Source organism: Typopeltis vanoorti, chromosome 2 (assembly GCF_054136105.1).
Source record: "Typopeltis vanoorti isolate ZY-2024b chromosome 2, IOZ_Tvanoo_1.0, whole genome shotgun sequence".
Classification (NCBI taxonomy): Eukaryota; Metazoa; Arthropoda; class Arachnida; order Uropygi; family Thelyphonidae; genus Typopeltis; species Typopeltis vanoorti.
In genome coordinates this window covers 83,362,501-83,388,504 of record NC_143550.1, presented here as the reverse complement: position 1 = coordinate 83,388,504, position 26,004 = coordinate 83,362,501, and the positions used below count along the sequence as shown (strand labels likewise).

Sequence of the window (26,004 nt, the reverse complement as noted above, 5' to 3'; positions counted from 1 at the left end):
GCTCATGTTTTAGTAATCTACTTATAATAAGGTTAGTTTCAATGGTAAGGGAGATGGATACACATACTTTGATTTTGCAAAGGCTTTTGATAGATTACTGCATGAAAAGTTAAGAGTCACACTGGAGCAGATAGGGTTAGATATCAGACTAGCACATTGGATTGGAGATTGGCTATCTGATGGGTTTCAGCAAGGTTGTGTAGGGGGAAGCAATATTGTTATAATGTGGCGTCGTAGGTAATATTTACTTAATATTGTTTAACTCCTTTACTTAAATAGCTCTTGAATAATTTGTCCTATCTCAGCAGCACCTATAATATATCTGTCTTTGTCTTATTATTATATACTTCAGCCCCTTAGATTGTCACATGTGCGAGTCTGATCTACAAAGGGATTGTCTCAAGGTTAAGCCAACTCCTTGGTAACAAAACTTCTGAAATTAACTTCTCTTAAGGTTCTGGGAAAATTTATTTGTTCTGCTGTGCCACCCAGAACCCTTAGATTGGAAAAACTTAGGTCGCCACATGCCATATGCGCGTGTGACCGCTTGCGGCAACTTACTAATCCAGTGCCCGCATACTTTGATCTTATAATCTCAGTTGGTTATATGCAATTTACACAGTAATTCTTTTATATCAATTCTAACAGAAAATATGTATATAACAAATTCATTGTCTAAAATACAATTTAGTAGGTATTTTACATGGGAATATTCACAAGTTTTACACTAATGACGGTATCCAATATTTGTCAGGCTATATACAACTTATGCTAAAATACAAGCATATCCCTTTTCAAGGGTTTTAACTTGTCAAATTATAAATGTAACATTCCTTAGTGACTTGTATTCATTCACAATTTAACAATATCCAGGAAGAGGTATAATGATATTGGGGAAGATCTGAAAGACAAAGGGCTCATCATTGTGGGATATAGTATTTTAAAAGGGTAGTATTTTCTTTTTATTTTTTTTAGGAACAACAGAAGACATGGAAGGGTGGGGTATTATTAATGATATTAGATGGTGTGTATCCGGTTAGAGTATGACATAAAATCGATAACAGTAATAACATCCCATGTAGCACTAAGTTTGTGGCTATCTGGTGTAAAGTCGAGGTTAAAAAGGCAAAATAATGGTGGACCATTGCTACAGATCCAGTGATCCAACTGCTGAAGACAATGAAATTCATCACCAAATTACCCTGAAGAGTACTAAGCAAGTAATCATTATGGTGACTTAAATTTTTCAAGCATTGATTGGGTAGAAGATAATTCTAATAAGAAAGGAAAATTTTTTTGGCTGTTGTGAGACAACTTTCTCAAACAGCATGTGAAAGAAGGAATTACAGGTCAAAGAGTGTTAGATCTAATCACAGCATCAGAAGGCATCTTAGTTAATAATGTCACTGTTTTGCCACCAGTTGGTGGCAGTGATAATGCCTTACATCCTGAAAGTAGCTAATTATACGATGTTTCAATTAGGACAGACTACCAGCTGAACTACAGAGAGCACAATTGTGACAACCAGAAGAATACTATCATTGGCACCATTGTATCAGTTAATGAAAGGGAAAGATATTGGCAATGCATGAGAAGCTTTGAAAAGGTGGTTAAATGAGGCTGTATCTAAATGTCTCCCTAGAGCCCAAACCACAAATAGGGTGGCAGTGAAATACATGTGCAATCTTATTAAGCAAAAGAGACTAATATTATTTACACCTTCCAAAGTTGGCAGTTTCAGTGTGGAAAATTCATTCAACTGACAACAAATCTATCATATTGAATCTTAAAATCTTTAACACTACCTGCATTAACAACATAATTCGCCCTTATCTAACACAGTCGTCATCTTGCTTGTCATAAAATGCAAATGAATTGCTAGAAACAAGACCTATCTTTTACAAATACACCCATGCTGATCATAAAGAATACTAGGTCAATCAACCCAATCTTGTATTTCTATTCCTAACCAATCTCTCCATCACCTTGACTACAACAGCAGCTATACAGACTAGTCTATAACTGGAAACTTCCATTCTAGGAGTAGTACTATTTCACCTTTTTTCTATTGCATAGGAACCTTACCCACTACAAGACTTTTGTGAACACTGGCGATATGTTATCCATATCCACGGCCTTAACATCTAACTCAATCAACACCTGATACACCTCTATTCTTTCACTTCCAATTCTTCTAATACTTGCCTCTCTTCTAAATACTGCATAGCATCATTTACACCAGTATAGTATATGCTGATAAAGTGTTCATTCAATAATTCCACTGTATCATTTGCAATGGTCACTTTGCTGCCATGACTATCTACCAGTGTTAACCTGCTTTAATCATTCTTTCTCTTGCCTGTCATATAGTACAAGCATTCCACAGAATTAACCTTGGCCTGACCAGCCAATCTCCTCTCATGCTGCAACTTTTTCATTCTTTACCATGCTTATCACTTTCTTAGCCTGCACTTTATACTCTTTATGGATCCGATCCTCACCAGCTGTCTTGTACCTCCTCCATAGCATTCTCTTTTCCAACACAGTTCGCTTGTGTCAGATACTGCCTTATGATTTCCATGCACTGTTAACATCTTTTCTGTACAGCTCATCTATCCAACATATTGATGCTAGTTGACTAGAGCTTCCCATATCACCCACCTTCCACATACATCTGATTTTGACAGTAACCTTTTCTTGTTTCACCACTTCCCAAACAAGTACCTCATGATCATTGTCACCAACTGGCAGCAGCACCAATAGCTCATTAACAACTACATCTTGTGATGTACCATTGGACCCTTTCCAACATCTCTTCATCCTTCTGAAAACCCGGTGACCAAATCTGGGCACATGGACTATTGTATAAGGCTAATCAAAGCCTTATACAACAGAACAAAAATCTCCCTACTTCTACACGCCAGTGTCCTCTGCATCATTCACAGAAGCCTTTGTGTTGTCTTCACAATTTTGGCGATGTGTCCCCTAAATTTTAGATCCTTATCCACTATTACTCCCAGATCTCTTATTTCCTCTACCTCCAACAATATATTCTCACCAAGCATAAATTCTGCATCCCATCTTTGTTTTCCAAATTTTAAAACCTTACATTTTGCAACATTAAACTCACATCCCCATTTCTGTGCCCAATCACTCAATTTATTCGAGTCTTCTTGTAAGGCCACAACATTTTCACTACTCTTTATGGTTCGTCCCAACTTTGCATCATCTGCAAACAACTGAATATCTCCATCCAAATCTTCGCCAATATCATTAATATACAAGTTAAACAATAATGGCCCTAAAACAGACCACTGAGGCACACCACTAGTGACTTTCATTTTCCTGGATATCACCCCCCCCCAAACACAACTTGCTGATACCAATCAGATAGATAGTCTTCAATCCAATGTACTAATCTAATATCCAATCCCATCTGCTCTAATTTGACTTTCAACTTATCATGAGGTACTCTATCAAAAGCCTTAGCAAAATCCAAGTATATTACTGTGTATCCTCTCCTCTGTCCAAGGAAGCAGTCACTTTATTGTAATAAGTAGATTACTAAAACATGACCTCCCTTTAGCAAATCCATGCTGTCCATCAAAGATAATACCATTGTTGTCAACCCAACTCTGGATCCTAGTTCTCACAAGCTTCTCCAACAACTTAACCACACACCTGACAAACAGATAGGCCTATAGTTTGATGCTTGAGTTCGATCACCTCCTTTATGAAGTGGCACAATCTTGCCCTCCTTCCACTCCTTAGGAACTTGACCAAGTGCAAGACTCATATTAAAAAAATATGTCAAGGCAGGTGTCAACTCCCTGGCAAATTCCTTCAGAATACGTGGTGATATATTATCAAGCCCCACAGCCTTATTTACATCTAGTTTACTGAACTCCTCCAAGCACCTCTTGCTCACTTACAGTCAGGCTCTCCTCCCCATCAACTGCTCTCAATCTCTCCATGAAGTCACATTCACAAGATTGAAAGATCTTTATGAACTGCTCATTTAGTATCTCCACCACACATTCTGCAACAGCTGTCTTTATACCATTTTCTCCAATCAATGTCATCCTTCCATAATCATTCTTTCTTTTGAAAGAACTACATATCGAAAGAACTCCCTAGGATTCTTTTTGGCTTCATTAGCTAACTGCTGTTCATACCTCTCTTTAGCAACTCTCACCAACCAACCAAGTCACCCTCCTTGCCTGGTCTTTGTAGACCTCATGAAATTGGTTATTTCCACTTCTCTTGTGCTGCTTCCACAATGCCCTTTTTCTCTGTATCGCATGCTTAATCTCTTTATTCATCCATCTCACACCTACCTTATTTAACCTTCTCACCCTTGGAATACATTTAGACATTGCATTACATCCCCCAAGCTGCATTGATCTCTTTTCCAGCTAGCTCCTCATTCCACGCTACACCCGCAAGCTGTCTCCTGAGCTCTTCATAATCACACCCCCCCCCCTTGTAGTTCCACATATACCCTTTTCTCACAGGGGTCCTCGCACTGCTGGCAACCACCCAGGTAATCACCTCATGGTCATTCTTACCAACTGGTAGATGATTTGACACCTCATTTATAATTACATCCTCTGATGAGATGACCAAATCAAAGACCCTTAATCCTCGTGTGCCCTCTGTTACATACTGTATGAGGTAATTATCCATCAAAAACTCAAGAAACTCATTTTCTTTACTTCCAGTTGCTATCTCATCATTCCAGTCTATATTGCTATAATTAAAATCACCCATAATGATCACCCTTTTCTTATTTGCTTGGCTAATTTGACTATACATTTCACTATCACCACCATCCACATTACCTGGTCTATAGCAACATCCCACCAAGTATTTGAATCCATTCACCTCTATCTCACACCATACTGCCTCAAAACCACTGGCACCATTTCCCTTTCTCTCTTTAACTTATAACTCTTTCTCTATCATCAATAGTACTCCCTCCTCCCTTTTTACCCTTTCTATCCTCACAAAACAAATCATACCCTTCCATCTCTATTCCTGTCAGGATGTCGTCCTCTTCCAACCATGTCTCACTTATTCCAACAATCTTTGGGTGAACAGATGCAAATAGTGCAACCATTTCATCTGCCTTGTTTCTTATACTTCTAGCATTTGTATACAAACACAACAGCTCATTTCTGGATCTACAGCTAGTTCCACTGATACCACTCACTCGATGTGATCTCTCCATGCTCGACTGGAGCCATTTCCCTTTCTGCTTCTTCATTTTAGAACCCTTTTCAATTCCAACTGTTTCCTCTTGATCCCTGGTCATCCCGTTCCTTTCCTGCCTACACATGCTCTCACCTCCTCTTGGAGCATCCACCTTTCTCACGCTGTGTACCCCTGTCCACCCTGAGCCTCCCTGTTTTCCTGCTCCTCTTGCACACCCATTCTCCCATTTTCTATACTCATACCAGTCATTTCCCAATTCATATCTACCTCTTCAATCTCTCCTGCTCTTCCACATCACTTCCCTCTCGATCTGATTCATTCTATCTATTCACTTCTCTACCTTCCAGCAGCAGTCTCTCCAAGCGACTCACACCATAACCACTCAAATGCAGTCCATCGCTCCCATACAGCTCGCTTCGTCCCTCAAACTCAAATTCAGCCAGCATATCATTCATAATCCTTGCTCTCCGCCTCATTTTACCACAGTCATACCTAGGCAACACACTGACTACCCTTCCTGTCACACTATTCTCTTTTATCCTTCCAAACAGCCTCCTGATATCCATTCTGACAACCTCTTTGTCCTCTCTCAAATCATTCGTACCAATTAATACTATTAACTCTTTTGCTTGCTCCTGCCTCATATCCAATGCCTCAATCACTCTACTCATTTTACTGCCTGGGAAACATTCCTTGTGCATTCTATCCTCTGGCACACCTTTAATAATGGAGTCGCCATACAACGCCACTCGCTCTTCTTTTGTTAACTCTTTCATGCCATCATGATTTATTTTAATAGTTTTGACCTGAATTCTCTTAATTTCATTCCGCATCCATTTCATTTCTTGCCTCATCCAATCCAATTCAACTTCCGAATCTCACGACACATTCTCTCTGTCATTCAATCTTTCTAACTCTCGACTCCCTCTTCTCACTTTCACTCTCATTTATCCTTCGTTTCCGTACTTTCGGTTCAACATTCACCATCATTCATTCTTTCGATTTTTTTTCACTTCCGATTTCTACGTCACGCCATTTCTATTTTCGTTCTCTCAATTTCGTTTCCTTCTGCCACTCTCGCCTCATTTTTGTCCCTTTTAACATCCGTTACGGTTTTCAAATCGCTCTTTTTCCTTTTTACCGATTCTTTAACATTTTTTTGCCTCTCTTTCTCACTATCCTTCTCTTTCAAACGTGCACTCATTTTTCCCACAACATTCTCGTTACTAACACTTTCTGTCATCAATTTCATATTTGCATTCATCAGTTCCTCGTTCAGGTCACACTTCGCACACATACTCTTCTTCCATCTGCTCTAAACATCCATAAATCATTTATGTAATCGAAAGAATACATATAACAGACCTCACACTTAACGAAACGACTGAAATCTAAATTAAAGTCATGGAATGACAATGCCACCGCCATTTTTTTTTTTTCCCCCTGCAGGTTATTAGGTCTAATAATAACAATTTCGTAATTAAGTTTAGGCAAGAAAAATCCCCCACACTAATAATACTGGTTGCGCACAACGTTTACAACTGCTCTTACTCAAACAATTACGTATATATACTTAATTATTCCTAGTATAACTTATCTCAATCAGGAGTTCTTAGACACATCCACAGCGCTTGGCTCGCTAGCACCCTCTAATATAAAGCACAAGCCACGAAAGTTACAAATTTTCTATGGTAAGCTAAGTTAAAACATGAAAAGAAATTGGCTATGCAGGCTGAATTTAACCTTAAAAAATTTTATTGTTATGCATGCAAATACAAAGAAAGAAAGAATGAATGTGAAAGAATAACTTAGTGAATGCAGATGGTATCTTTGTGTCAGAAGACATGTGAGTGTTCCAATAATGAATAATCACTTCACTAACATATATCAACTTGCTTATATCACATTGTGCACAGTGCTATATTGGATGAAAAGATAGAGGCTTGTGAGCAGGAGGTTTTAAAGCTGTGGCATAACCTGGATATGAATTTGGCAATAGGGGTAGATGGGATGTCAGCATGAATTACAGAAATGGTTTGACAGATAAGCTATACTTTGTAAAAGACAACAATTTGCTCATATTTCATAATAATGTTATGGATGAGTTGAGCAAAGGGAATGGATATACTATGATACTGTCAGACTTTTCTAAAGCAATTGATAAAATATCAGTGAAAGACTGTTGCATAAACTGCAGAATATGAGATTGAAATATCAATTGACTTGGTGAGTGGCTGACAGGCAGGTGTCAGAAAGTGGTATGTGGAGGGCATGAACTACCACATATGAAGTGATCAGTGGTGTACCTCAGAGATCAGTCCTTGGACCACTATTGCTCAATCTATACATATTGGGAAAGACCTGAATGAGATATTCAATTGTTTGTTGATGATGCAAAGATAGGCAGGGCAATCAGAGATGCTACTGATATCCAGCACTTACAGAATGATTTGAATAAGCTGGAACATTGAGCAAATTATAATGGTCATCTATTCAATGTTAGTATGCACTTTGGCAGGAGGAGATTTCCAATGACACTGATGGGATTATGCCAGGGATTTTGGAATTGTGGTGGATAGGGACTTGAACTTGAAAGGTCACATTGCAATGATGAAACAAACACTGATATTTAAGGATAAGGAAGTCATTTTCCTTCTTTACAAAGCTTGATATGACTACACCTAGGCATATATTATGTGCAGATTTTTATTATTATTATTACTACATGACACCTCCAGGGAATCCAAAGACTCATCAAGGGAGGGCTCTTGCTCTAGAATTCTCTGCCTCCACCACTCATCAATCCACCAACTACAACACACCACTGCATCTACTGCCCACCACCACCACTAGTATTTTCACAGACAATCACAAACATCCATATCCACAGCAGGATTTGCACCCACAGTCTTTTGGCCGGAAAGCGGATACGCTAACTACTTGGCCAACCTGGCCAGCAAAAAGCGCTCGACCTCTATATGAGACCAGCTAACTCAGATTTAGTCGAAAGAGGTTCCTAGCGTTATGGACGGAAATCAAACTCAGGTCTTTCTAAAGGGCTTCATTCGACTCTACCAACTGAGTTACAGAGGCTCTTTAGCCTCCCAGTTTCCAAAGATATGAAGTGGGTGCAAAGAAGAATAAAAAAGATGACATTGCGATGATTATGGAATGCAGATTATGAAAACAGATTGAGAGTATGAACTGTAGACACTGGTAAACAGGAGAAAGATGAGTGATATGCTGAAGATCTGTAAACTTCTGAATGGGTTTTATAGGTTACTGATCGATGACATTTTTCATTATATCAAAGGTGGGGAGAGGACAAGGGGGGAATCCATGGAAGTTAAGTTTGTGTAGTTAAGAAACAGATGAGAGCTACCTGTTTCTCTCACAAAGCAGGACATGAGTGGAACAGTTTTACCTGTTGAAATTGTAAGTGCATCTAGTGTAAATAATTTAAGACAAAGTATGACAACTGGTGTGGATGATCTATGGCTTACCCTCACTGAGTCCTTGACTCCCTAGAGGTCTCGGATGACAATAATAATAATAGTCCTAATAGCAGCATAGTGAAAAAAAAAAAAGAGAAGCAAGAAAACATTCTATGTCTCACATCAAGAGGTCACACCTAAGACTGTATACAAGGGGAATTTTTGTTAAATTTTCGTTATCAATTGGTGAAGAGTGAGTAAACTTAATTTTATGAATGGTAAATAAATTGTTAACCTAATTATGATACACCTATAAAACTGGAAAAGTCATGCTAGAAAACCTGTTTCACACAAAAGCAAAACTAGTACACTGAAATTTACATATTTTAGTGTGACACTTTATATCACTGAACAATCTGAAAGATGTGAATGTTTTGCACATCACACCAATTTAGCATTGTATCATGTAAATTTGAGTTTTTTAAATTAAAGTGTAATTTGCATTTATTTTAACATACATATTTTCAGTATATACACTTTCTGAGACGAAAAATCATGAGCACATTTCTTTTTTTCATAAACTTGCATATTAAAAAAACTGTAATCTATATATAATTATAATAGCAACATAAAGGAGCACTTCAGATATATATATATATATATTTTTTCTTTTAGTTCCAATTAATCACATTACATGGAATGCTCGTAGAAAGGCTTAAACGTTGGTTATACATGTTTATTAAATAACTTAAGGAAATTACAACAGACAAGAGAATATACATTAAATTAAACTTTAATATATTTCCAATATTTCGGCAACATCACACTGCCATCTTCAAAAGGAGCTTACAATAAAGACACGCACACACATGCACTAAACGAAGTAAATGAGAACGAAGCAAGGTAGTTATGGTTTTCCTAAAAGTCCTGATGGTGCCTCCTAGTGGGCTATGTAGGTATTCTTGGCCACTGGGCTGAAGGTCTCCTGATGTAAGCCTCACAAATTTGGGGCAGTCTCATGCAACCAAACTTGTTGAGGTTTTTGGCATGTTTCTTAGGGCTGAAGCTGATTCCATAAATAGTCTTTCATATTTGTAATTGCTACGGTGTATTCTATATGGTCTTGTTACAGACCATATAGAAAATTGGCATCTCTTATCCGCTCAACTAAAGACCAACCACTCCCCCTAGACCTACCTGGTGTATACCAGGTCCCTTGCAGCTGTAAGCTGTCCTACTTTGGCCAAGCAGGCAGGACAGCGAACATCAGAATTTCAAGAACACAAGGACTACATCCGGTTTCACCAGTACATGCACATGCACTCTGGTCTTGCAGACCATGCTCTGCATACATGCCACAAAATACGGTGAAAGAAAGCCACAATAACACACCGTAGCAAGTACAAATATGAAAGACTATTTATGGAATCAGCCTCGGTCCTAAGAAACATGCCAAACCTCAACAAGTTTGGTTACATGAGACTGCCCCAAATTTCGGAGGCTTACATCAGGCCTTCAGCCCAACGGCCAAGGATACCTACATCGCCCATTAAGGGGCACCATCGGGACTTTTAGGAAAACCATAGCTACCTCACTTCAGTCTCATTTACTGTGTTTAGTACCTGTGTGCATGTGCCTTTATTGTAAGTTCCTTTTGAAGATGGCAACATGACGGTGGCGAAATATTGGAAATATATTAAAGTTTAATTTAATGTATATTCTATTGTATGTTGTAATTTCCTTAAGTTATTTAATAAGCATGTATAACCAACATTTAAGCCTTTCTACGAGAATGACTATCATCCACGGAGATTCCACTGCACGCAAGGCCTGCGAATATGGTAAAATGAAGCTGAAGCTATCAAGACAACTGAATCGTCTGACTTCCCTAAAATGCTGTCAGGATAATCAGGTAATCCCAAATTGTGTTAAATTCAAGCAATGTTTCTTTCCTTTCAAAAAAGGCTCTCCGAATTTATAACCGCACAAGCCAAGCTTTGCTACGAGAACAAATTGCTGCACTCACTTTCTCCTAGCTAACGCTAACACAGCTATTCAGGCACTTGAAGGAGAGCTTTCCAGCATGTTAAATCACGAGCTTTGGTCAATTTTGTATGATGTCTCTTGCACTGCAGCAGATAAAGAATTCGAGAAAATACAGGGTCGACATATCAAAACCAAAACGTCCTACCAACATGGTAGTCGACCTTTCTTCAATTACTCGGAAGTCTGAAGCACTCAACGCGCTTTCACGTGGGCACAAGTTCGGCATTGCTCCCAGAAAAATACCGGCCGAGGATATAATGATCCGGATCGAACGCGGGATCTGCCACCTTCCAAACCACATCGGCAATAATATTAGATTGGATGTAGCTTGTGTTCTCTCCAAAGCAAGACCTCCAAAAACCAACATATCCAATAAGGAATATAAGGTTCTGCAGGAAATGAGGAAGAACAAAGAAATAATAATCACCAAAGCGGATAAAGGAAATGCTTCCGTAGTACTCAACCAAACGGACTACACAGGTAAGCTTAATGCTCTATTACTAGATCGGGCTACTTACCTCCTCATTGAATACAATCCCACCAAGTCCCAAATTAGAAAATTCCACAGGCTCCTTAAGAAGGTCACCTCTTGGCCTGTAGAAGTTACTAACAAATTAAAACCATATAACTCTATACCCCCCCCCCCCCCGCAAATATATGGACTCTCAAAAATACATAAAGAAAATGTGCCATTACGTCCCATAGTGGATGGCATTGATTCCCCCACATACAAATTAGCTAAACATTTGGCTAAAGCACTCGCACACTATACTGGCAACAGACCATCACACATAAAAAAGTCAGCCCACTTCAAAGCCAGCATAGAAAACCTTACACTCCAACATACTAACATAATGGTGAGTTCTGATGTCTCCTCCTTATTCACAAATGTCCCACTCAAAAAAACCTTAGAGCTAATCCAAGCTAAATTTCCTCCCGATATCTCAGCCCTATTTCAGTTCACAATGAACTCAGGCTATTTTGTTTGGCAGGGAAAATTCTATAAACAAGGGTGGGGAGAGTGGGTTCACCACTCTCCCCACCCTTGGCCAACTTCTTTATGGAGACCTTTGAAGAGAAAGCCTTAAACTCTGCCCTACAAAAATCAACCATATGGCATCTCTGTTGATGATGTGTTCGCTATTCGGCCACATGGCTCTGATACACTTATTTCCTTAACACACTTAAACAACCAACAACCCAGAATCAAGTTCACCCTGGAAAAGAGGAAAACAACAGCCTCCCTTTCCTACACACACTAGTCACTGCCAGCCTGATGGAACCTTGATTTTCTCAGTTTATAGAAAACCCACATATACAGGCAGATACATTCACCAACAATCCCAACATCCCCCCCCCCCTTCACAACAATATGAAGTTGTTAAGACACTATACAACAGGGCTAAACGAATCTGTTCAAATGGTAATGCCTTAACCAAAGAAAGAAATCACATCCTCAACACTTTCTCAGCCAATGGCTACCCCCCTCAAAAAAAAATCCAAAAAAATATTTAAACCAGTAAACCACAAACTCCCCCCCTCCTCTTCACACTAAGGATTACTCTAAATCCATTACCAATCCCTATATCCGAGGCACCTTGGAAAAAATTACCAAAATCTTAAAAAAACATGACTTGACCTCTTGTTAGAGACCATATAGAAAATTGGCATCCCTTATCTGCTCCACTAAAGACTAACCATTCCCCCTTGACCTACCTGGTGTATACCAGGTCTCTTGCAGCTGTAAGTTGCCCTCCTTTGGCCAAACAGGCAGGACAGCGAATATCAGAATTTCAAAACACAAGGACTACACCCGGTTTCACCAGTACAGCCACTCTGGTCTTGCAGACCATGCTCTGGATACACGCCACAAAATACAGTGGAAGAAAGCTACAATAATACACCGTAGTAAGTACAAATATGAAAGACTATTTATGGAATCAGCCTCGGTCCTAAGAAACATGCCAAACCTCAACAAGTCTGGTTGCATGAGACTGCCCCAAATTTCAGAGGCTTACATCAGGAGACCTTCAGCCCAACGGCCAAGAATACCTACATATCCTGTTAGGGGGTACCATCAGGAAAAGGAACTTAATTGTAAGTTCCTTTTGAAGATGACAACGTGACGTTGCCAAAATATTGGAAATATATTAAAGTATAATTTAATGTATATTCTGCGTTGTAATTTCCTTAAGTTATTAATAAGCAAGTACATGGAATGAACACATACCATCAGTGGTGTAGAAATGCTTAGGCACTGGAGCAGTTTCTAATGGCACCAGTATCAAAAAGAGTATGCTAGCGGCAGGATATTTTATGATATTTTATGAAATATTGAAATTGTCACACTACCAAACAATTAGCTAAGAATTTGCTAAAGACCTAAATGCTGCTTACTGTATTGGCCATTCTTATCAAAAATAGCAGAATAAAATGTAGTAATGCTAGATCACCGCAAAGTTTTATTCACCTTCAAATCCTGCTAATTTCTCACCATATCCTTCATTGGTGACTTATAAATTTGTAAAAAATGAACAAATATATTTTATAGAATATTAATATATTTGCAAGGTCACATTGTAATTGGGGGGGAAGGAATAACTACTGGAGGTATTAATGCTGCTGCTGCACCATTGTAATATCTTATTTATTTTTAATATTTTCTCTTTAATGCTTTATTCTTATTTTTACCTTCAATCTTTATATTCTTTATAGTAGTGAGCTTTCGTAATTTCTAACTTATTCTTTTATCCTAGTCCTTTATATTATTCTCCCTTTAATCCTTATTGACTTTACTCTTTCGTATAAAAAATCAATTCCACCTTTTGCACTACTGGTCATATGCCTACAAGTACTGGAAAATTTATTTTTGTTTCGACTGTGCCACCAGTATTCTTTTCTTGGCATAAGACTCAGTAGTACGGCCGGTAGATCTCTCTCTCACTTTCTAGCATAAATTCCTTCAATAAAATTATCATAAACAGGCGTGGTTCTCAAGCACTTAAATTACGCTATACCTTATCTGTTTCCTGCTCTCAGGTCTGAGTTCATTTAGGAACAGTGCATTGTAAATCAAAAGATCAGGCAACTCTGTTGACATAAGTAAAACACATTTATTTACATTAATACAAAGGTACATCAATTAGACAATAGGGAGGTTACTCTCTCTCTCTCTACCTGTCCGTTAAACTTAAGCATTAAAAAAACTTCCCTTTTCAATTCTAAACAAACTTTACAGCACAATTACTCATTTACTTCTCTGCTTATCGAATCAAATTATTAAAACTGTAGTCTATACCTATACATATAGAAGTTAACATGCTATATCAAGTTATTACACAAGAGAATTCCACTCATTAGCAAGCCAAAACTTTCTTATATACACTGCTATTTCCTAGTATCTTATCAGTCCATCTAAATTACTTCTCCTAGATTAAATAAAAGAAATACAGGACATGTAAAAAGGATTAAACTCGCATGGGATCCGTTATCTGTGTCGAGCACTCATTCAAGGATTGGCACTAGAGTTCCTAGACTTTGCCTTCCGTCTGAGGCCTTAGACTTCCTTCTGCAGTGTCTTGCTTCACTGGCATCTATCAGGATGGTGGCAGGGCTTTGGAATCCAAATTTTCGGCACTCAATAGCTTGGGCAAGAGGTTTTAGCATAAGGAGCATATGCAATCCAGGTGGCAGTGGAAGTTTTCCAGAGCTGAAGTTCGCTCTGCAGTTACTGGCTTCGGTTTACCTCCCACTGCAGTGACATCCGATCTAAATTACCTCAGGTGTATTCATCGGCGACCTCCTCTTCATTCTCTCAACCTCCGATGTGGCCTCACTGTATAGTTGTGTCCTCTTGTTCCTACTGCCGATATTCAATGTTCTCGTCCATGCCCTTTTATTTCACCTTCTCTGGGACCTTGCATGAAGGGTAGAAACCTCCGAAGAATTCTGCACGACTCCTTGATCTTGTGTTAAGACCGACCCGTTCTTTTTTCTCCTGGTGTACAACAAAAATCTGATTAATTAGACACCAGAACTTTGTGTGATCCACTCCGACCCGTTTTAAGAACGACCTTGACGGTTGCATATACGGAGCAAATAAACAAAGATTTTCAAGGCCTTCTAGTGACACAACACTTTCCTTTGTTACTAACTTTAACCTTTCTTGTTTACTACATTATTAGTCCGGTTATATTTTCCTTAGGATGATGTACATTCTTTTATACACGTTTATTTTTTTTCAACACAAACTTTTTAGATGTGACCTCTGTAAAAATCGATGTAAAGCGCTTGTAAAATTTCAAGCTACATCGAATTTCACAACACCTTGCAAATATATCAATATTCCGAAATATACCTATTGCTCTAAAGAAAATCCAATTAAAATTAAAAAATTGCAAACAGTACTAGAGCTCCAATGTGGAACACTCTAGCCTCACACTACATGTGTGTGTGTGTAAATAATATAAAATAAAAAAATACAAGGAGGATGAAAAAAAAGAAGACAGGACAAAGTGTTAAGTTAAGACTGTGAATATACACAAACTAATCTATACATGATTATCTGCAAACTGATCTGTGTAGGGAGGCATAATGTCACTGGGTTATAATAGTCTATCAGCATGTGGCTCACCTGCTGCTGAATGAAACAACCTCAACATACATAGACATAAAAAAGTCTTAAGTCTTTTTTCTTTTCTTTTTTTGTAGTGGTGGTGTTAAACAGGGCTGGAGAGTTAGCCCTTTTGTCATTTGTACCTAATGAAAAGTTGCTGGTCATTTAGGCTGTTTAGAATATTTGCAAACAAGTGTCCTCTTGAGTTTTACTTGAAATGTCGCATTTGTATAAGATGGTACAGACTGCAACTAAACTATATCTGTGAAAATTTATTAATAAAAACAATTTTCTCGATAATGGATTGCTTCCTGCAGATTCTGTCAACATATATGATCATCATTACTATTATTGCCTTATGACTTATTATCATCGTTATGACTATCAGAAAGTGTGATAAGGCTTCATTATCATAAGCATGGCTGAAGTAGAAACAGCATTCATGCTATGAAATTACCCAAATGGCTTATCCAAACTATCACTGAATATATTCAAGTTCAATATTATTAGAAAGGGGAAAAAACTGGAACAGTAGAAGAAACTAATCATACTACTGCTTAAAACTAATCAATGCAATGATAAAAAATGCAGTAAGCAAGTCCATTCCCACTGTGGACAACTCCATATGCATATGTACATCACATGCTTCACTATTCCATATACAGACTGTCTTGCATTTAAACAAATTCATATACATAAGAAATTTAGTTCAATACTTTATCCAAGTATAAGCAAAGAAAGTTTGCGCCTGAAGTATCTTCAGGACTGAGGCAACTTGTGGTAAAGGTGAACTAAGCTCTCATCACTTGTCTTAGTATCTCCCATAATGCAAAGCACATTTCCTTGCGAACATGTATAATGCTATGCATTAAGGGAAGGGCCACTACCCAGACTGGTTTCAACCTTTATTGAGGTCTTGTCAGTGGGAGCCAAACCACAGGTGGTGATACTAAGGTGGAAGTGATGGAGAGGTCATATTTACCTATATGAGTTGCCAAAAGGTGTCTCGCCTTATTATTAAATTACTCTGGATTTAGAGAAAGATGTTGGAAGTTTTTTTCCACTTTGTTAGACTATACTTCAGGTGCAAACTTTGTTTGTTTACACTTGGATAAAAGATTGAACTAAATTTCTTATAGTCTAACCAAGTGGAAAGTCTCAGTGTTGAAGTTTATCTCTTGATAGAAGCTGTGCCCAATATTTACCAAAGGTAAATGACAGAAATAAGAGAGGAAAAATCCCATGAATGAAATGAATAGGTTTCTTCTTGGGAGGAGAAAGAAGAGCCTCTGTAACTCAGTGAGTATAGACGAAGCCCTTTGGTCAGAAAGACCTGGGTTTGATTCCCATCCATGCCGTAAGGAACCTATATCTGGTTTCTTTTGACTAAAGGTGAGTTAGCCAGCCTCATACGAAGGTAGGGTTTGTTTTTTACCCGGAAACTCAGGTTTTTTCATCTCTCAAAACAGGCAAACCGGCCCCATGAACACACATGGATTACAGTTATGAATACATCCTAGCCATATGCTGGTCCCGAGCCCGGATAATATTGGGGGTTGGGGGAAAGCAATGGTGAAGTACCCTGAAAAAATATCACCGGGAATAATTTATGGACGATGCCTACAAAGTCACCTGCAGTCGGAAATGACTGAAAGGGAAAACAAGTACCAGTACAGTCTCAACCGTATAACTGAGAGGTCTCCTCTCAGTTACATGACTTTGACCTTTAAGCACCTCATCCAGAGACTTAAGACCTAATTAAACTTCCTTTTGTTGTCTACATTTCCAATATTTTAAAATTATCCTGTAAATAATTATGCCAAGATATTTTACTCGTGAGACTTGAACCAAATCATTAAAAGATTAATAGTCTCCCCCCCCCCCATCCACGAGGGAATACATTCCAAAACCACAGATAGTACCGAACCCTATACATATTATGTTTTTTTTTCCCCTATACATACAATCATACCTATGATAAGTTTAATTTATAAATTAGGCACAGTAAGAGATTAACAAGAACTAATAATAAAATAGAACAATTATAACAATATACTGTAATAAAAGTTATGTGAATGGAACTTAGCAATCTCAGTATACAATTTTTTTTCTTATGAAGTCGCAAACTTTCACCCCAACTGGCCATGATGTCTATAGACGTCCAACAAAATCTGGATACAATTCTGTAACACCTGCTACACATTGAATATCATGGATAAGAAGTGCAATTTGGTCTTACTATTTCATCCACCACGGCCAGTAGAGAGGGTTAAAGGATGCACTTTATGACTTCTTTTTGGCATATCCAAATTGCCAGCATCATTACTCTTGAACATTGGGGCCATTATTAAATAAAATAAGGGTTACTTGAACATAAGCACTGCAATACCATGACAGTAGATCTGATAACAGAGATGGCTACTAAGTGACTAACGGGTGGGTAGTGTATACAGTACAGTGTGGATACACTGGATAAAGGAATGATTCACATCCTAGGCAGGACAGTGAGAAATTTAATCATGTATTCAGAATGGCATGCAATTTAAAACAAATGAATTGTTTATTTCTGGAATTATCCATTTAATATTTTCGGACCAGGGTGGACCGTGGGTAACTGAAAGTGTGGAAAGTGAAACCACAGATAAGTGGGGGGCTACTGTGTATTAAGCAAAGAACTGAATCATGAGATAATGTTCTAAACATTTTGCTCTTAGACTTCTCTATAAATAGAATACGCTGTTTTGAATTACGGCTGAAGCAATTAAGGCAATGACGCCAGTGTACTGTCCTGTGTGTGTTATTCTGAGAGGTTTGTTTAGTTTGATGAAAAAAAAAAAATTCTGGAAGAATGTTTTATTATTATCTTAATTTTTACTTTATTATTATTAACATCTGACCTCCATAGAATCAGCGACTCATTGTGGGATGTACATACTATCCATGCAAAGCTCATCCAACTGTACATTAAACTGATTTCATGAGTCTAAATTCACAACATGCTCAGGCAAAGCATTCTATGCATGAACCACTCTCCATGCAAAGAACCTGTCCTCACTCCTTTGCTCACACCCTCCTTATACAGTTTCTAGGTATGGCCTCTTGTTTTATTCCCTCCTCTCCCATTCTATGAAAATTTCTTCCATGTTAATGTAGCAACAACTCCTGACCATTATATGTTTGAATAATATCTCCTTCTGTCCTTCTATTCACAAGGTTTTGCATATTAGAATCTGCATTTCAATCTGTCTTCATACTCCACATTTCAAAGACAAGACCAGTTGCCATCTTCGTGAATCTTCTCTGGACCCTTTCTAACATATCCTAGTGAAAACCAGGTGACCAAAACTATGCACAATAACTTATATACGGCCTGATCAAGTCCTTATAAAGTGGAATCATAACCTCTTTATTTCTGCATGTCAAAGGTTCTCTGCATCATTGCCATTATCCATCATGATAACTTCACAACTTGTACAATGTGGCTTCTGAATTTGAGGTCTCTGTCCTCCACCAACACTCAGATTTCTCATCTCCTCTACCTCCTTCAAAATTTCCCCATCAAGTATTTACTTTGCATTCCAGCATTGCCTACTAAATTTTAAAACCTTACACTGTGCAACACTGCACTCATGTTTGCATCATTTGTAAACAGTTGCATATCACCAGGTAAACCCCATCCCGATATCATTAATATGCAAGATGAACAACAATGGCCCCAATACAGGCTCCTGCAGTACACTACTAGTGACTTTATAACTAAAAATTGTATGGCACCCTCACATACAACCTTTAGTTACCTATCTGACAGCCAGGCATCAATCCAACTCACTAGAGCTATCCAATAACCATAGTCTGCTATCCAATCCGATCTGTTTCAATTTATTTAACAGTCTGTTGTGTGGCAATCTATCAAAAGCTTTTGCAAAATCAAAATACACCACTGTATATGCATCTTCCTTGCAGAATATATTTGTCATCTTGTTATAATACATAAGTTGATAAAATGATCTCCCTTTTACAATCTCATGCTGACAATTACAGAGAATACTGCATTTATCAACCTATTTCTGTATCCTGGCTCCCACTAATCTCTTTAATACACCTTAATCATAACTCCAGATATACAGATTGGACTATAATTTTCAGTCTCAGCCTTATCACCACCTTTATGTCATGATAAGGCTTTTACGTTCTTTCCATTCTCTTATTAAAGAAGCATGCAAGCACTATTATCAATTCTATTGACTTACTGACATCAAGCTTATTGATTTCTCATACCATGTGCTCAAATTAAGCCATTCTCTTCTATTTCCTCTACACTTGAGCTCATGATTTCACCCTGATGAGGATGAAACAACCTTATAAATTGTTTATTGAATACCTTAACTATGATCTGTGCAGTAGTTACTATTCTATCATCTTTATCCATTAGCATCATCTCACCATAATCAATCTTCCTTCTACTTGTAACATATCTGAAAAACTCTCTAAAAGGTTTTATTTGCCTGATTGACTAATTTCTGCTAATACTGTAGTTTTGCTATTCTTACTTCTGCTCTTTATACTGCTAATGCAATTGATTGCTACCATATTCACCTTGAGCTGTCTTCACAGTATCCTCATCTTCCAAATTTCGTGCTTAATTCCTTCATTCGATACCAATTTTATTCAGTCTTCTGACCTTTGGAATGCATTCACATATCAATGTTGTTAAATATCTTTTAGTCAGTTCTTCCTGCAAAGCATTTCAACCTTCCCCCATACACACACTTAACACCTCATTCCATGATATAGCTCCAAGCAGACTCCTAACTTTTCATAATCACCAGCTTTGTAATTCCACATAAACCCTTTTCTCAGAGAAGCCTTCATATGTCTAGCCATAACCAGGTGATCACTTTATGATCACACTCTCACCAACTGGGAGAAGGAGTGAAACCCCACTTACATCTTCTGATGAAACGATCAGATTTAAAAACTCTTGATTCTCGTGTACCCTTCTTTGCATACTACTTTTTTTTATTATAATGTGGTTCCAACTAATGAAAGGTTATAAGTCTACAGTACATTAATACTGTGAGTGGGCCTCAGATTATATATATGTTTTGTATTTTTATTTATTTTTTTCTACATAGTTCAGAACATCTGCTCTATCTCTAGAGCAGATATGGAACTTTTTCAAGCCATTTCAGAACTGCAATAAACAGGGTGGTGTTCTCATGCAGGGCAATAAAATTCATCTCCCAACTAAAGACAATCACAAACATACAAGACCATAGCAGAATTCGAACCTGTGACCTGTTGGTTGCAGAGTAGATATGCTAACCACTCAGTTATAAACTAGATTAGCAAAGACTGTGTTTTTCAAGAACGTGAGAAACTCATTTTCCTCATTCCCATATGCTACCTCTTAATTCCAATCTATACTTCCATAATTATAATCACCCTTTTGTTGTTCACTAACCCAAATTGCTTATACATTCCTTCATCACATCCTCCAAATTGGCTAGAGATAATTTGGAGGATGGTGATGTGAACTTCCTGTCTACCTTTAAACAACCAAATTTATTTATATTTTGTAAATCCCATTAACAAAAGTTATAAACTTACTGATTATATGTAATATAATCTGTAATATACTGATTATATGTAATACTGAAGCAGTGGTGCACCCAGAGGTGGGAGGGGTGTTTTTTTTTACTGTTTTTTTTTTCCTTTTTCTTTGGAGGGGGCCAAGGCCCACTCCAAAGAAAAAGGAAAAAAAAAACAGTAGAAAAGTTTCAAAAATCTTTTCCTAATTAAAATTCATTTTTTTCATTTATGTTGTGTCGTGTCTTCTATTTCTATACTACTTATGAATTAGCAATCATTGCAGATGCTCAGTCATAGGTCGTATGCGATACGTAGTGTGTATTCTCAAATTGTCTACTCAACTCAGGGGGGAGGGCTCAAAGACTAAATCCTGAGTGTGTTACTGTACTGAAGCAACCTCTGCTTCAGGTCTCCAGTAAATAGGATGGTGGTCTTATGCTGGAAAGACAATCACCTGCATCTAAATTAATCAAATACTGTGTCACAATATACTATTTGTTGCCTGAATATCTGAAACTATTTAGATGGCAATTGGCTGAATACCAGCATCATATTATAACGGAGGGGGGAAAAAGCACACTATATATCCTTTTTCACTTGGATAAGAATTTATCATTAGAAGCATAAAAACCTAATCTTGTTCAGTAATGAAATAACAGACGAATCTGAGGAAGTATTATATGCATGATACTTCCTCAGGCTAATTAAACAGTTACTACCCCCCTCCCAACACACACTAAAAAAAGGATACAGTGGGGGCAAATGCATTCATGAACTAATGAATTGGTCAAGAGAAAAGTTTCAAAAAATCCACCTTGTTTTTTTTTTTTTTTTAACTGTTCCACATTTCAACGACAGCTGTGATGATAAATGGCAATCAGAAATTACCACACTACAACCCTCTGCATTGCAGAAGCAGAGTGAGATACAGAAAAAATGGCAATTCTCTACTGCACTAGAATGACAAATGGTGCCAAAAAATTAACACTCAATTTTTTTTTCTTTTTTAACTTCCACCCAAGAAAGATATTTGTAAATCTATAGTATATTTGTACCACAGATGGGAAACTTTTATTTTTTTATTAATTTATATATATAGTTTTATCTTTTACATAGCCTGAAACCCTGCTCTAGATGCCAAAAATGGAACTTTTTCAAACCAAAATAAGCCTGCAATAAACAGAGCAGCGATTTCTATCCAAGGAAACTAAGGATATGCAGTCAGTATATTATGTCTAGAAATTTCACGTTCTTCTAGCCATGATGCATTTTGCAGGATGAAAAACCTCTCTATGAGCTCAATATGAAAACCCCTGATAAACATTATTTGCATACAGGATTTGAACCCAGGGCTTTCCAGCCAAAAGGAATCATCAATATCGAGCTATGGTGGCTCCCTCACATCAAGATGCAAAACCATTAGTCAGTTGGTTCAAAGTGAGCAAATAATCTTGTCTTCACAAGCTTAGGGTAACTAATGAAAATTCATAAGACGCAAAAGTGAATGCAAAAAATTTGTCAACTCAATTTACGAGTATATCATTACAGTAATAATAAACAATACTTTCAACTGATAGTCACATCCACTTGCATTTATCATCATTATTTAGGTATCCCCAAGGAGTCAGAAGACTCATTATGGGAGACCCACATCAACCAATATTCACACAATGCCTATCATACCTCTTCACAAATTCATTCACTGTCAGGGCACTCATAATTTGTTCTTTCAGTTAAACGGACCATTTAGGTCTAATACTGGTTGGTGTGAGAGAGCATCTCCTTGTTGGAGTCCAGATTGTATTTCGAAACTTCCTGGAGGAAACACAGTTTGCTGAGGGTGTGGTGATTACAGTCTTATATTTATATACTTTTTGTGGTGTTCCAAAAAGTCTCATCGCATCCCAGTGTGTTTCGATATATATATATATCAAAACACACACAGTCATATGCTTGTTTATACTAGATGTAATGATATATAAATACTAGATGTAATTGTTTAACAAATGCATGATGTTTTTCTAGCAATTATCCGAGAGTGAAAATATGATCCATCAACTTTCCCTAACAGAAGCCATGCTATACTCTCCTATGATGTTTGAAGTATATACATTAATTTTTTTCCATATTAGTGTAGAGTATTTTGTAGCAAGTATTTGAGAGAGAGAGACTCTATAATTATAAGATGATCTCCTTTAAAAAAAAAACAGAGCACAGTAGGCTGTATTCCAATCAACTCAGATTTCTTTTTTCCATATCAGCCTGAGTTAATAAATCTCAGTTGTTAAGGATGTTTCTCCGATTTTTAGAAGTTCTGCTGTAATTTTATTTTCACTGGCTGCTTCATTATTTTTAGTGCTTTAATAACATTCTCAAATTGTCAGAGATGGCTCCTCAATTGTGGGTTCTTCACAACATTTTCTTCTAAACATTGTACCTCTGATGTGTTAGGTTTTCATTCGGTGGTAGTGAGGACTTGTTTAATACTCTCCCTACATGTATTTTAAAATTTCTTTTGTGTCAATCCTATACAATCTCTTTAGTAATTTACAAGTTTACATTATGTCATCTCTTTTCTGCATGTCAACCAAACTTTGCAACTCACAGAACTTCCATCTATCCTTGTTGTCATAAAACAAAAAGTAAAAATCTTATTTGTTTGTACTTAGTTATTGGGACAAACTGGCAGCAAAAGGCTACTGTCAAATGTTTGGAAATCGGCTGATGCAGTCCACAGGGAGCATAAAGCGCTGGGCAATTTCCTATTTTGGCCAACCGTTCCTAACTTTGCAACCAGAGTTCAAAAGTGAAACCTTTTCAATATACTATTATTTAATGGTAAGATAATAAAGTTCCTCCCTTCAAAATAAAGTTTAAAAATATTATACAGCTCTAATTTAAACAAAACCATATATTTCCGGTAAAGAAATATATGGTTTTGTCCATATATGTCCAAACGTACCATATATGTACGTTTGGACATATCACAAAAAAAAGTATTCTTTTAACTAACATCACAAGGGTTAAGAGAATATTTCGTGTAATTTGAATGCAATCTTGATTACCGCTCATGAACAGTAAATTAAGTTGTGTACCGAGTAAATATAACTGACAGTAGGTCTTTTAAACCCTTCATCAAAATTGAATGCTGATCTAATTTTAGAAAAGTGAAGTATATTTTCTCATTGTGTTATTTTAAAAAAATTGAAACGAAACATTACCTTCTATCACGGCAACCACTTTTTTTTTCTTTTTTTTTTTTCAATTTGATTTTGCGGAAAGGCAACTTCAAACGAACGACGCAAATTATAGTTTCAACAGTTTCGAAACACTTCACACTAGCCTCGAACTATGCTTTCAATGTCGGCTTCATTCCACGTTCCTGAGCAATAATAGAAAGCATACGATGTCACAAAACATAAAATAAAATAAAAAATACTATACCAAAGCAACGAATTTTATATGTAATTACACTCATATCTATACTTTACGATTGGGATCACAAAGCTGTAACGATAAATTAGCACCCACAAATAAGAAATATCATGGAGTATGATTAAAATCATTAATTCAGTTTATAATATTAATTAATTTGTTGATTAATATTAAAATGCACGAATGTTTCACTGTGAGTGTGATAATACATATAAAACTAATGCCAAACAACTGTGGCATTATACAATTACTACATCACCTCGAGATAAAAATGGCATCAAATGAGGTAGAATTCCTACTTGGTGAGGAACAGATGAATTTTTCACTATGAGTGTGTTAATGCATATAAAACTGATGCCAAACAACCAACATCAAACAATTCTGGCAGACTACAATGACTACATCATGTTGAAGTAGAAATGGCATCGAATGAGGTAAAATTTCTACTTGGTGATGAACAGATGAGAAATGGAAGTCCATAAGCTGTCAATTTAAAGATATTGCAAAATCTGGATGTAAATACAGCAGTCGAATTGGTTTTTAATCATGTGCTTTAGCATATGACTCTTTATTTCCCTGGAAGAAACACTTTACATAGTGATAATTTGAGCATGAAGTCTGGCAGGTCCAAAGTAAGTTAACCCATCACACTAGAGTGATGCCAGTTATTATAGCTGTTTGCAGAGGCTTCAACATCTTGGAAAACTTGGTCAGGCCAGACTTCGCCAATGTATAAATAGTCCAATTATTATTATTATTATTATTATTATTATTATTATTATTACATGACACCTCCAAGGAGTCCAAGGACTCATTGAGGAAGGGCACTCTACTCTTCTGCTCTCCGTGTCTATCGATTATTCTACCGACTACACAAAATACCACCATCATCATCATCTACACACAACGCCATCTACTGCCTACCCCCACTATTAGTATTTTTTTTAGTCTGTACATTATGTGTGTTCTCAGGGCCGAATTTATATGCGGAATGAAAAACCTGAGTTTTGGGGAGAAAAGACCTTGCTACTCCCGTACACGAGATCGGCTAACTCACCTTCCATAATAATAATAATAATAATAATAATAATAATAATAATAATAATAATAATAATAATAATAATAATAATAATAATATACGACGACGTCTCTTGACGACGAGAATTGAACTTCGGCTTTTTTCAATTGATGAATCTCAAACAATGAAACTTAATGTGGAAGGGTGCAATATGGTTTTAATGTCAAGAAGCATTGTCTCAGTAATCTGCTTTGTTATTTTTTAATAAAGTAGCAGGTATATTGAATATGGGGAATGTGATATTAAAACTGTAAAGATCTTGGCAGAATATAGTAGATCATTGCACAAATTAAGGAATTTTGATAAGGATCGGAGCTGGGTGTATGAATAAGAGGGTAGTTGTGTGACAGATAATTAAAGAGTAGTGTACGAAAGAGTCAAATCAAAGGGGATCAAAGGAGAAAAGCAGGGTATTAAAACGACACTAAGGATCTCACCTTGGTGCAGGACGATCCAGTTTGTACAATAACGATACTGTAGATGTTTCGGTGAAGAAAATACAATTCTTTGCTGATAGTGAAAAGTTGAAAGGTGAAATAAAAGTGAGTTCATTTAATATCATTTCAGAAGGACTAGAACACTAGTAGTGC

The 26,004-nt window shown here is 37.1% G+C and overlaps 1 protein-coding gene across 2 annotated transcripts in view; it reads right to left on the bottom strand.

Annotated features, from left to right (window-relative positions):
* Positions 1–24,440, bottom strand: part of LOC150109217 (uncharacterized) — a 75,350-nt gene extending 50,910 nt beyond the window's left edge. Inside the window, exon 1 of one of the 2 annotated variants that reach the window (XM_090406351.1) lies at positions 24,123–24,440. The gene's annotated coding sequence lies outside the window, so the exon portion shown is untranslated. The remainder of the gene's footprint in view (positions 1–24,122) is intronic. The other variant, XM_090406359.1, reaches the window with a different exon arrangement.
* Positions 24,441–26,004: the final 1,564 nt, after the last annotated feature.